Source organism: Chiloscyllium plagiosum, unplaced genomic scaffold, assembly GCF_037043375.1.
Source record: "Chiloscyllium plagiosum isolate Xiang-an unplaced genomic scaffold, Cpla_swu_hap1 HiC_scaffold_1, whole genome shotgun sequence".
Lineage (NCBI taxonomy): Eukaryota > Metazoa > Chordata > Chondrichthyes > Orectolobiformes > Hemiscylliidae > Chiloscyllium > Chiloscyllium plagiosum.
The window spans coordinates 98,715,663-98,730,498 of record NW_028270139.1 but is presented as its reverse complement, the minus strand read 5'-3'; the positions used below and the strand labels follow the sequence as shown (position 1 = coordinate 98,730,498).

Below are 14,836 nucleotides of genomic sequence, written 5' to 3'. Positions count from 1 at the left end.
GTGAGGTTATAGTCCAAAAGGTTTAATTGGAAGCACACTAGCTTTCGGAGCGTTGCTCCTTCATCAGGTGATAGTGGAGGACTCAATCCTAAAACATAGAATTTATAGCAAAAATTTGCAGTGTGATGTAACTGAAATTATACATTGGAAAATACCTTGATTGTCTGTTGAGTCTTTCATCTGTTTGAATACCATGATAGTTTCACTTCTTTCATGTGTAAATCACAAAACCTTTTATATATATATAAAAGTTGCATTCTCAGGTTAGCTGTAACAATCGGTGATAGCTAGACAATATGTTGAAGGTGTTAGCCCCCTGTGTTCTCTCTCTATGCTATGATGTTTAGATTGATTCTAATCTAAAAAGTGAGATAACAGAGTTTTACATGAATGCATGCAGTTTTTGAGCAAAGTACAATGTAACTCTGCAAGTACAAATTCATCCCACAAAATATATGTGTGCATGTGGGTCTTTGTCTGTCTGTGTGTGTGTCTGTCTGGGTTGGGGTTGTGAGTGTGAGAGAGAGTGTATGTGTGTGTGTGTAGTGAGTATAGAGTGTCTTAAGTCTGTGAGGGGGTGCATGTGTAAGTGTGGGAGTGTGTGTGCGTGTCTGGGGTGGGGTGTTGTGAGTGTCTGTGAGAGAGAGTGTATGTGTGTGTGCATGAGTGTAGAGTAGTCTAAGTTTCTGAGAGGATGCCTGTGTGAGTGTGGGAGTGTGTGTGCCTGTAAGGGTGTGTGTGGGTGTCTGTGTATATATGTATGTATAGGAGTGCCTGTGTGTGTGAGTGCGTGTGTGTAGGAGTGTCTGTGTGTGTGTATAGTGCAATGGTGGTCACCTGTAATGTGACATGAACTGAAGGTCTCAGTTGAGGCCCTCCCTATGGGTACCGAACTTAGCTATCAGCCTCTGCCCGGCCACTTTTCGCTGCTGCCTGTCCTGAAGTCTGCCTTGGAGAGTAGTCCATGGTGAGTTTGATGGTAGGATGAAACTCATCCCACCATCAAACTCACCATGGACTACTCTCGACTATCTGTCTCATTCTTGGACACACGCATCTCTATCAAGGATGGACACCTCAGCACCACGCTCTACTGCAAACCCACAGACAATCTCACAATGCTACACTTCTCCAGCTTCCACCCAAAACATATTAAAACAGCCATCCCCTATGGACAAGCCCTACGCATACACCGGATCTGCTCAGATGAGGAGGAACGTGACGGACACCTGGAAGTACTCGGGGATGCCCTCACAAGAACGGGGTACAATGCTCAACTCATCGACCGCCAGTTCCGACATGCCACAGCAAGGAACCGTAATTACCTCCTCAGGAGACAGACACGTGCTGCAACTGACAGGGTACCCTTTGTTGTTCAGTATTTCCCAGGAGCTGAAAAACTATGCCATGTTCTTCCTGACCTGCAATACATTATCAATGAAGAGGAGCACCTCGCTCAGACCTTCCCCACACCTCCACTATTTGCCTTTAAACAACCGCCAAACCTCAAACAGATCATTGTTCGTTGCAAGCTGCCCGGCTCTCAGGACAACTCCATACAACCCTGTCACAGTAGGCACTGCAAGACGTGTCAGAGTGTGTCAGAGTGTGCACATAGATACCACCATGACACGTGGGGACACCTCCCACCTTGTGCATGGCAGGTACTCATGTGACTCAGCCAACGTTGTCTATCTTATACGTTGCAGGCAAGGATGCCCAGACAAGCACACACACTCCCACACTCACACATGCACCCCCTCACAGACTTAAGACACTCTACACTCACTACACACACACACACACACTCTCTCTCACACTCACAATCCCCAACCCAGACAGACACACACACAGGCAGACAAAGACCCACATGCACACATATATTTTGTGAGGTGAATTTGTACTTGCAGAGTTACATTGTACTTTGCTCAAAAACTGCATGAATTCATGTAAAATTCTGATATCTCACTTTTTAGATTAGAGTCAATCTAAACATCATAGCATAGAGAGAGAACACAGGGGGCTAACACCTTCAACATATTGTCTCGCTATCACCCATTGTTACAGCTAACCTGAGAATGCAACTTTTATATATATAAAAAAGGTTTTGTGATTTACACATGAAAGAAGTGAAACTATCATAGTATTCAAACAGATGAAAGACTCAACAGACAATCAAGGTATTTTTCAACGTGTAATTTCAGTTACATCACACTGTAAATGTTTGCTATAAATTCTGTGCCTTACAATTGTGTCCTCCACAACCACCTGATGAAGGAGCGGCGCTCCGAAAGGTAGTGCTTCCAATTCAACCTGTTGGACTATAACCTGGTGTTGTGTGATTTTTAACTTTGTACACCCCCAGTCCAACACCAGCATCTCCAAATCATCATAGAAACACATCATTCGCCCCAAACTGTCCATGCTGACCAGGTTTCCTAAACTGAACTAGAATCATTTGCCCATGTTTGGCCCATATCCCTCTAAATCTTTCCTCTAATTTGGAGAAAACTCGAAACTCATTTTAAGGAGAGGTGATGGCCTAGTGGCATTACCACTAGATTGTTAATCTAGAGATGGCAGATTTAAATCCTGACATGGCGAGTTGTGGAATTTGAATTCAATAAAAATCTGGATTTAAGAGTTTGATGATGACCACAAATCTGTCTGGATCATTAATGTCTTTTAGGGAAGGAAGCTGCCATCCTTACCTTGTCTGGCCTACATATGACTCCAGACCACAGCAATGTGATTGACTTTAATTAGTGATGGGCAATAAATTTTAGCCCAGCCAGCAGCACTGTCATCTTGTGAATGGGCAAATAAAATAACTTATTGGCAACTCATTCGACCAAGACAGTCACATATTGTAGGCCACTCACTGGCACGGTTTTATCTTTCTTGCAGGGGAAGGTGGCACTCAGCGGGAGGCAGTGGAAAGAAGTGGGCCAGAGAGGGAGCTCCATGATTTTGACCTAACAATAGTGAAGGAATGATATATAGTTCCAAGTCACAATGGTGTATTGTCTGTGGTGCCCTATGCTGTCCCTAAGCATCTAATGCCTTTATCCCTCTCAATAATAGAAGACTTGGGTTTGGGAGATGCTGTGGAAGGAACCTTGGTGAGTTGTTGCAGTGTATCTTGTTTTGTTACACACATGAGGAATGGCATTTATTTATGTGATGTACCTGAAGATAGCCCCCGTTCATGAAGATATATTGCTTAACAATAATCCTGGACCTTCAGCAGAAGAAGAGAGAAATCGCATGTTAAAAAAATAACCCGTCTACTATTTTCCCATTGGTTTACAGACATTGAAGTCTTACTATTACTCTGGCAGTGATACCCAATTCAAAGTAGATGAGGGAGTAAAGTGGAACATTGTAGTCAGTTTGGATAATATCAATTCATGCAGTTCCCTTATGTATTACGCTACTGAAAGTGCCAAAGAATGCTGTTTTATTGCCTTTGGTCCATTTCAGGCAATTGTGAGGACTTATCTAGTATCCATGTTATGTCCTGTCTCCCAGGCAGACAATGCTGTTGCAAGTGAGTTAGTTCTGATATCTGATCCTCTCAATCAGCTCAACAGCAATAGCAGGTCAAACATGACCTCTACTAACTAGGCTTTTAAAATATCTTCAGACAAAGTTATCATACTTATGGCCTCTCAGATATCTTTCAGTGAGTGAAATGGTTCTGCTATGGTTATGATAATACTGTTTTGAAGGCAATACATTAAAAAAGATGAGAAAATTTACCATGTCAGTGTTTGTAACATAAGTCATGAGGAGGCACAGAGAACAAAGATGCTAAAAAAAGATAACCAACAACTAGCTGGAGATTTTCTCCTGAAATTTCTAACTATCTGATGGGTGGGTTTTGTCTTTTACTGACTGCAAGGAAAGAATGGTCAAAAGAATTATATTACAGAAACAAAACTGGATTCCTTTCATTGAACTGAAGTTTTGAGAACTGAGAAGTTTCTGTAAGATGCACAGCAATTCTCAACTATCAGACAGACAGACATATTATACACCCCCACCCCCTCCTTCACAGTTTTCTTTCTGTGTTTTGCTCAAGCTGTGTTAATGATCAGGTCATAAAAACAAAAACCTAGGGCAGATTTTCACTTTCAAGGCAGATTGTATCATACCATTTGGGATAATGGTGGAAAATGAATGAGCCTCCCTTATCAGGCCTAATGGGCCATCCACACGAGAGGAATCTTTACATTAGTCCCATACTCTGCATTCCTGTTACTCTTTCCACACTTTTTTGCATTAAACTCCACTTGCCACCTCTCAGCCCAGCTCTGTAGCTTATCTATGTCCCTCTGTAACCTACAACATGCTTTGCACTATCAACAACTCTACCAATCTTAGTATCATCCGCAAATTTACCAACCCATCCTTCTATGCCCTCATCTGGGCAAAACATATCCTAGCAGTATACCACCAGTAACTGAACTCCAGGATGAACATTTCCTATCAACCACCACCTTTTGTCTTCTTTCAGCTAGTCAATTTCTGATCCAAGTTGTTAAATCACCCTCAATCCCATGCCTCCGTATTTTGTGCAGTAGCCTACAATGGGGAACCTTATCAAACACCTTACTGAAATCCAAATACACCACATCAATCCCTTTACCCTCATCCACCTGTTTGGTCACCTTCTCAAGGAACTCAATAAGGTTTGTGAGGCATGACCAACCCTTCATAAAACCGTGTTGATTATCCATAATCAACTTATTCTTTTCTAGGTGATTTAAAATCCTACCTCTTAAAACCCTTTCAACACTTTACCGACAACTGAAGTAAGGCTCACTGGTCTATAATTGCCAGGGTTGTCTCTAGTCCCCTTCTTGAACAAGGGGACAACATGCTCTCCTCCAGTCTTCTTCCACTATTCCTGCAGACAATTATAACATAAAGATCAAAGCCAAAGGTTCTGCAATCTCCTCCCTGGCTTCCCAGAGAATCCTCGGATAAATCCCATCCAGCCCATTTTCAGACTTTCCAGAATTGCTAATACCTCCTCCTTGTGAACCTCAATCCTTCTTTCCTGAAGAAGGGCTTATGCCCGAAACGTCGATTCTCCTGTTCCTTGGATGCTGCCTGACCTGCTGCGCTTTTCCAGCAACACATTTTCACCTCAATCCTGTCTAGTCTAGTAACCTGTATCTCAGTATTCTCCTTGACAAGATTGTCATTTTCCAGTGTGAATACTGATGAAAAATATTAATTTAGCACTTCCCCTATCTCCTCTGACTCCACAAAGAACTCTCCACTATTATACTTGAATAGCCCTAATCTTACTCTAGTCATTCTTTTATTCCTGATATGCCTTCAGGTTTTCCTTGTTCTTATCTGCCAATGACTTCTCATGTCCCCTCCTGGCCCTTCTTACCTCTCTCTTTAGGTCTTTTCTGGCTACCTTGTAACTTTCAAGTGCCCTAACTGAGCCTTCACATCTCATCCTAACATAAGCTTTCCTCTTCCATTTAATAAGAGATTCAACTTCCTTAGTAAACCATGGCTCCCATGCATGACAACTTCCTCCCTGCCTGACAGGTCCATACTTATCAAGGACACTGAGTAGCTGATACTTGAATAAGCTCCACATTTCAATTGCGCCCATTCCCTACAGTTTCCTTCCCCACCCTAAATCTTGCCTAATCTCATTGTAATTGCCTTTCCCCCAATGATAACTATTACCCTGTGGTATATACCTATCCCTTTCCATCACTGTAGTAAACAGAACTGAGTTGTGGTCGCTTTCACCAAAGGGCTCAACTACCTCCAAATCTAACACCTGGCCGGGTTCATTACCCAATATCAAATCTAATGCAGTATCGCTCTTTGTTGGTCTGTCTACATACTGTGTAGGAAACCTTCCTGCACACATTGGAAAAAAACTGACCTATCTAAAGTCCTTAATCTGTAGTATTCTCAGTCAATATTTGGATAGTTAAAGCCCCCATAACAACTACCCTGTCATTCTCACTCTTATTAAGAATCATCTTTGTGATCCTTTCCTCCACATCTCTGGAACTATTCAGAGGCCTGTGGAAAACTTCCAACAGGATGACCTCGCCTTTCCTGTTTCTAACCTCAGCTCATACTACCTCTGTAGACGAGTCCTCAAACATCCTTTATGCATTTGTAATATTGTCCCTGATTAACAATGCCATCCCCCCAACCCCTACCTTTTACCACTTCCCAGTTCTTACTGAAACATCTAAATTCAACCTGCAGCAACCATTCCTGTCTCTGCTCTACCCATGTCTCTGAAATGGCCACAACATCAAAATCCCATGCTTCAAGTTCACCCACCTTATTTCGGACGCTCCTGGCGTTGAAGTAGACACAATTCAAAACCAACTTCTTGCTTGCCAGTCCCCTCTTGCTACCTTGAAACCTTATTTCGGACCTCACTACTCTCAATCTCCTATATACTCGAACTACAGTTTAGGTTCCCATCCCTCTGCTGAATTAGTTTAAACTCACCTGAATAGCATTAGGAGAACCTCGATTATCTGAACGTGATGGGTGGGCACTATTTTGTTCGGATAATCGATTATTCGGATAATCAATTAAATGCCTTTCCTCTGGGACTCAGAGTTTTTAAAGTCAGCTCCCGTTCAGGAGACTGCAGCAGCAGAAAACGTGTAAGATCACCCCCCATCCCCAACACCACCCCCCCACCCAACCCATGCAACACTACCCCCACCCCCAATACCACCCCCAACCCCGTGCAATATCACCCCTCACCCACAAATCCACCCCACAACCCCATGCAACACCGCCCCCACCCTCAATACCACCCCCTGCCCCAACCCTGTGCAACATCGCCCCATCCCCAACACTGCCCCATGCCCCCAACCCATGCAACACTACCCCCGCCCCCAATACCACCCCCAAACACGTGCAATACCACCCATCGCCCCCAAATCCGTCCCACAACCCCGTGCAACACTGCCCCCACCCTCAATACCACCCCCCGCCCCCAACCCCATGCAACACTGCAACCCGCCCTCCAATACCGTCCCCACCCCCCACCTGTCCATTACCACCCCCAACCCCATCCAACACCACCCACCCACCCCCAACACCCCCCTGCTCCCAACCCCATCTAACACAGTCCCACGATCCCAACAGCCATCTATCTCCACTCCCCAGCCCCCAACACCACCCCCACCCACCCAACACACTCTGTCACCATCCCCCAACACCCCCTGCCTCCAACCCAGTCCAACACCACCCCCCACCCCCCCAACACACCCTACCCCCAACCTCATTCAACACCACCCCTCCCCCCCCACCCGTCCCCAACTCCATACATACCCGCTCCCTCTCTGGGGCAGCTGGGCTGGATCCCAACAACAGGACTGCTGCAGTTGCCTTTGTGAGGTAAGTCTCCCAATAGCACTCTCTCTCACACACACACGCAGTCACAACCACACACACAACTGATTACTGCAACTTTTTGACAGGTTCCACCTCTGCCCTGTACAGGACAATGTTGGAGAGATTACCTGGGGAAGGGGGGTTTAGGGTACACCCCTCTGTAGAACTCCAGGGAATGTGTGGGGGGAGAGAGATGGCAGGAGGTTAGTCATTTGGAGACGGTGCCTGTTTAATCACTGTAAACAAAAGATGCAATCACTGTTGGAAACACATCTTTGATGTAATGTATCCGTTGGGACCTCGAGATCTCTTTCGGATAATCCAATTTTTGGATAATTGGTATTCGGATAATCGAGGTTCCTCTGTATCCCCCCCAGGGTATTGGTACTCCTCTCGTTCAGGTGAAGACTATCCTGTTTGTAGAGGTCTCACTTAACCCAGAAACAGCCCAATTATCCAGGATCCCTACATCTATAAATTGTGCAAATCATCTGTGAAGCAAGGTTTTCTTGGCATTTCTGAATTGGAATGGAAATCCACTGCTTTTCCATCAAACATTTGCTATCTGGAACACATGCTCATATTTTACCTTGTGGCCCTACCCCTGGATGTTAAGCAGGGGTGCACCATATGAAGATCCAATTGCTTCTCATTAGAGGTGGATTGCAGGTTCTCCCTCATTGCAGTAATCTGTTGGTCTGGAAAGCAGATATCTGTTTGCAAGAACACAAACGTTTAGGCCTTTAGACATTTCCATTCACTCAATTACCTTCTGCATGCTTCCCTTTGGCCTAAAGTTGAACACCATGTTTCTAGTCTCATCATACTGATCGCTCATCACTCCCATTACTCCATCAACAATGTCCTACTCTCCAGCCAGGTTGAGAGCTTCTCCTTCACTGCCTACAAGGATCTTCAGGTCTAAAAACCTCAATCTGCCAAATCTTCACCTTTCCCTGGCACTGATAACCCTTCTTTTTCTGCAGGCAGAAAAGGAGAGTGAGTGTCCAGGTAATGATCAATTACCCACTCCTCTGTCTGGCATCCCTCAGGTCTCCAATGGGTCTTCCTGAATGTCTTGATCATAAGTCCACTCTCATCAGACCTAGTGGACACTGGCACTGAGAGGCATATATTTGTCACCCACATGCAGCCACTCTTAGCGAGGCAGCTACTCCTGACATGTGATTCTTTTTTTACCCACTAGGCTGATCTTTTCCATCTTGAGAGCCATCCTGTGTTGCCCACCTTGTGGCCACAGTGTGTTCACCATTCAGCCTCTCCTTGGCAGCACAGAGGAGGTCATCCACTGTGCTCTGGTATCAAACCCAGATGTACTGATGGAGAGCACAGCTGCTAACTTCCAATAATCTTGCCTTCCAGGCTTCCTTGGTCATGTATGACATCTCTTCTTTCCATTCATTGGGAACAATTCCCAGTACAGCTGGAGGAAAATCTGCAGAGAGGTACCCTAACAATTAGGCCATTGCTAACAATTCAAATAAAACTGGAAAAAGTTGAGAAATTGTGAGAAGGATACTAAAGAGAGGGCACAATTAGGTTAAATGGTGGACAAACACTTTGCAGGTGAAATTTAAAGTAGAAAAATGTGCGTTGTCCACTCGAACAGGACGAGTAAAACTATTTGAATTAATAAACACTGAAACTGTTAGGTTTTTCCTATTTATTGTTGGTGTTGTTGGCTGGCCAGCATTTATTGCCTATCCCTTGTTTCCATTGGAATTGACCAGCTTGTTAGGATCATTTAGGAAGGCAGTTAAGAGTCAACCACATTGCTCTGAGTCTGGAGTCACATGTAAGCTAGACTAGGTAAGCATGACAGCTTTTCCTCCCAAAGACATTGGTGAACCAGATGTAGTTTTACAATAGTCAGGTGACTCAAGAGCACAACCTCAGAGTGAAGAGGGGATCCTTCAAAACTGAGACGATGAGGAATTTCTTCAGCCAGGAGGTGGTGAATCTGTGGAACTCATTACCATCAAAGGTTGTGGAAACCAAGGCATTGTATTTAAAACAGAGACAGACAGGCTTTTATTTACTAAGGGGGATTAAAGGTGATGGGGAGGAGGCAGAAGTATTAGGTTGAGAAACATATTAATCATGATCAAATGATGAGCAGACTTGATGAGCTGAAAAGCCTAATTCTGTCTCATTATCTTGTAGTCTTATGATCTAAGTATTCAAGGGATGGCTAAATATAGCACTTGGGGCAAATGGGACCAATGGTTATAGGGAGAAAACATGATTAGCCTATTGATTTTGACAATCAGCCTTGATCTTAATGAATGGCGAGCAGGCCTGAAGGGCCGAATGGTCTCCCCCGTTCCTATCTTCTATGTTTCTGTGTAATTTCTGACAACAACAGTTGTGTATGATCTGTTGGAAAGAGTTGGCCCAATGCCCAAAGTATACTTCTTATTCTAACCTAATCCTTCTTTGTTTTGTTTTTAACCTTTGGTTGTGATTTTACAATTCCCCTCCATTAGTTTAGTATCAATGTAAATATTTTTTGTAGAGTCCATGCAGCAGCCAAAGGTTTTATCTATGCACTCACAGGGCATGGATATTTCTGGCTGGGCCAGTACTCATTGACCATCTCTTGTAGGCCTTGAGAAGGTGGTGGTGAGCTCCCTTCTTGTTCCATTTGGTGTAGGTACACCCGCAATGTCACGAGAGAGTGAGCCCTTGGATTTTGACCGAGCAGTGCTTATGGTAGATTAGCCGAAGCAGATTACGTTAGTTTCACTTGTATCTAAAATGCAGGCATATTGCCCTTACTATCAGAAATATTTCAATGTAAAACATGCAATTTGTTGAATATTTGAGCTTCTTTGTAAAAAGAAAATGTGAAATGTTACTGATATCAACATTCATGGCTGTACTCTGGTAACCACAACTTATCAACTTAAATCTACTTGTATATTCTCATGTGAGCCTATAGGAACATGATACTGACAAAACCAAAGCATTGAAGGTTTTATCGAATTTGTTCAAGATTCAATTTATCCCAGCCTTTGTCAACAATATTACATCTTTGACTCAAGATACTTGGTTGCTATGCTATGACTATGTACTCAATAGAGTCCACTCACTGATACTTCAGGATCCGTTTTGACGAGGCTGCTTCCATTTCGCTGAAGGTCACCAACTGAGTTCACTGTATAGCTAAGGGAAGTGGTGAGGAGCCTAATCCATGTTCATACTGTCTGTGATCTACTTCAGCTTTTGGAACAGTTGATGCACATAAAAGATGATCCCAGAAAAGAATAGGAGCAAGTTATGCTTGAAATAGGAGATGGAATTGGACTCAAAAACAAAAATAAAAATGCATGATACTCCTTCTAGACTCTTCACAAAAATAATTTTCAATTTCTCTTGAAATTTATTTGAGTGGTCTGCCCAGGGTGTAGCATATCTTTTAGTTCAAAAATGCATCAGCATCACATTCACATCAGAAGCTTTCATTTGCATAAGCTAATGTGTCTGCGTGTTTCTAGCAAGTGCCACCTACTTCAAATTCCACTCAAAAAGATATATTGGAGAACAAAGATAAGAACAAGTTGCTAAATGTTATGCTGCTACTATTATGGCACTATCTTCAGAATCTGCCTCATAAGGTGGGTGAAATTTAACCTCAAAATCTATCATGCTATTCCTTGCAATAGCAGGCAGTATGTTGCAATTTACCCCAGGCAGCAGTGCTGTCCAAAACTCCACAGTGCTTTGGAGGCCAATTTTATAGCAATTTATTTTGCCAATGAATATAGAAAACTACAAAATTGATGAGAATGTTTACCCCTTAAACTACTGTGAAGTGACTATTAATACAGAACCTTAAAAATCAAACAACGTGATATCTCGAGTCACATGCACTCACACTCACACACTCATTTTCTCTCTGTCTCTCTCTCTCTCATGTACATGCACACTCATATAGGTTGATGGGGTGAATTTGCATTTGCAGAATTATATTTGTAGATACATTCAATTTTGCTCAAAAAAATGCACAATCTGCAGGCAGTCAATCCATGTAAAATTTTGTAAATTCCACTTTGGAAATAGAACGAGTCTGACTCAAGATAGGGATACAGACAGATTAACCTCACACCTTTAATGCATTAGCTGAGCTGAGATGTCACCTTTTGTTATAAAACCTTAAGTTATCTCAAGAAGGGGACTTAAAAGAAGTTCTGGGGTTTACATATTCATAAACTGAAACCTCATTCTAAAAGATGAAAGACTTAACAAAAATGCAGATTTGTTCAATATATCATTTCAGTTGCGTGACGCTGTAATCTTTTCCTCAAAATTCTGCGTCTTATGGTCTTGTACTCCACAACCACCTGATGAAGGAGCAGTGCTCCGAAAGCTAGTGTTTCCAAATAAACCTGTTGGATTATAACCTGGTGTTTTGTGATTTTTAACTTTGTCCACCCCAGTTCAACACCAGCACCTCCACATCATGGCTACCATTGACACCACTAACTGCCATCTTAAAGTGGAGAGGATCTTCAAGAAGTTCACACAGATTGACACAAACATGAAGTTTCTACAGAAATGCAAGAAAGCAGGAAAGATCCCAAAAGGATTACGGATCACGAACACACTCAAGTCAACCAACAACACAGACTATGCTGAGAGACTTTGCCACTACACCTCTTGCAAGCTCTTCAATCATCCTGCGCACCAACTCTACAGCAGGAGCCATAACCTTGAAATCAAGATAGAGCCCACATTCTCAACTTGTGCTTAAGATACAGCAGTACAGTTACGCGACACTGCCAAGCAGATAACGTGACAGAACAACACCATGTACATGCATACCAAGAACAAGAAACTGGAAAAATTTGACATCACTACCAGCAGTTGCCAAGCCTCCCCTGGCACGACAATACGGATTTCACCAGTTTCCTTATATCCCATTCCCCCATTATCCCAGTCTCAAGCCTCCAACTTGGCACCTGCCCTGTCCATCAGCTTTCCCATCTATCCACTCCACCTTCCTCTCTGATCTATCACATTTTCCCTCATCTTCATCTACCTATTGCATTCTCAGCTACCTTCTCCCCAACCCCATAAGCCTCATTCCTGATGAAGGGCTTATGCCTGAAACGTCGATTCTCCTGCTCCTCGGATGCTGCCTGACCTGCTGTGCATCCCCTATGGACAAGCCCAACACATACATATGATCTGTTCAAATGAGGAATGTGATGGACACCTGAAGGTGATCAAGGATACTCTCATAAGAACAGGGTAGCTCAACTCATCAATCGCCAGTTCTGATGTGCCACAGTGAGAAACCATAAGGACTTCCTCAGGAGCCAGACCGATAGTGTACCCTTCGTTGTCCTGTACTTCCCAGGATCCAATAAACTACGCCATGTTCTTCACAGCCTGCAACACATTATCGATGAGGATGAGCATCTCGCCAAGACCTTCCCTATGCCTCCACTTCTCACCTTTAAACAGGTGATAAACCTGAAATGGACCATTGTTCGCAGCAAACTGCCCAGCCTCCAGGACAACATCGACCACAACACCATACAACCCTGTCATAGCAACTGCTGTAAGACTTGTCAGAGTGTCAACATGGATATCACCCTTACTCGTGGGGATACCACCCACCACGTACACGGCATGCACTCATGTGGCTCAGTCAACGTTGTCTATCTCATACATTGCAGGCAAGGATGCCCCAAAGCATGCCACATTGACGAGACTAAGCAGATGCTACAACAACAGATGAATGGACACTGCACAACAATCACCAGACAGGGGTGTTCTCTCCCAGTTGAAAAACACTTCAGCGGTCAGATTCGGCCTCGATCTTCGAGTGACCATCCTCTAAGGCGGACTTTGGGACAGGCAACAATGCAAAGTGGCTGAGCAGAGGCTTATAGCCAAGTTGGATACCCATGGGTAAGGCCTCAACCAAGTCCTTGAGTTCATGTCACACTACAGGTGATCCCACTACAATATACACATGAACACACTCTTACATATTCACACACTCACGCAGACCCTCTCTCATATACATGCTCTCTCTCATACACACACACATACACCCCCAAGCACACACCCACTCACAGGCTTATACTCCATCACACAGATACACACTTTGCCAAGCTTTCTCACGTGCAAGCACACTCTCTCACATGCACTCACACTCACACGCACACACACTCTCTCTCTCTTTCTCATGTATGTATAAACACATATAAGTCTATATGGTGAATTTATATTTGCAGAATTATATTTGCAGATACATTATACTCAACTGCACAATCAGCAGGCAGTCAATGCAGGCACTCACTCAATCAATGTCATATTTTGTAAATTCCAGTTTGGAAATAGAACCAATCTGACTCAAGATCGGGATATAGACAGACTAACCTCACACTTTTAATGCATTGTCTAAGCTGATATGTAACCTTTTGTTATAAAGCCTTAAGTTATCTCGAGAAGGTGACTTAAAAGAAGCTCTGGGATTTACATATTAATGAACCGAAACTTGCAACACATTCTAAAAGGTGAAAGACTTAACAACAATCCAGGTTTGTTCAATGTATAATTTCAGTTTCATGACACTGTAATCTTTTGCTCTAAATTCTGTGTCGTATGGTCTTATATTCCATAACCACCTGAAGAAGGAGCAGCGTTCCGAAAGCTAGTGTTTCCAAATAAACCTGTTGGACTATAACCTAGTGTTGTGTGGTCGACGATGCCCTCCACCGCATCTCTTCCACTTCCCGCTCCTCCGCCCTTGAGCCCCGCCCCTCCAACCGCCACCAGGACAGAGCCCCACTGGTCCCCACCTACCACCCCACCAACCTCCATGTACAGCGTATCATCCACCGTCATTTCCGCCACCTCCAAACGGACCCCACCACCAGGGATATATTTCCCTCCCCTGCCCTATCAGCGTTCCGAAAAGACCACTCACTCCGTGACTCCCTCGTCAGGTCCACACCCCCACCAACCCAACCTTCACTCTCGGCACCTTCCCCTGCAACCGCAAGAAATGCAAAACTTGCGCCCACACCTCCCCCCTTACTTCCCTCCAAGGCCCCAAGGGATACTTCCATATCCGCCACAAATTCACCTGCACCTCCACACACATCATCTATTGCATCCGGTGCACCCGATGTGACCTCCTCTATATTGGGGAGACAGGCCGCCTACTTGCGGAACGTTTCAGAGAACACCTCTGGGACACCCGGACCAACCAACCCAACCAGCCCGTGGCTCAACACTTCAACTCCCCCTCCCACTCCACCAAGGACATGCAGGCCCTTGGTCTCCTCCATCGCCAGACCATAGCAACACAACGGTTGGAGGAAGAGTGCCTCATATTCCACCTAGGAACCCTCCAACCACAAGGGATGAACTCAGATTTCTCCAGTTT

General features: G+C 44.1%; 1 pseudogene; it reads left to right on the top strand.

Annotated features, from left to right (window-relative positions):
- The first annotated feature begins 1,118 nt into the window (after window positions 1-1,118).
- Window positions 1,119-13,279, top strand: LOC148152174 (uncharacterized; annotated as a pseudogene).
- The last annotated feature ends 1,557 nt before the right edge of the window (window positions 13,280-14,836 follow it).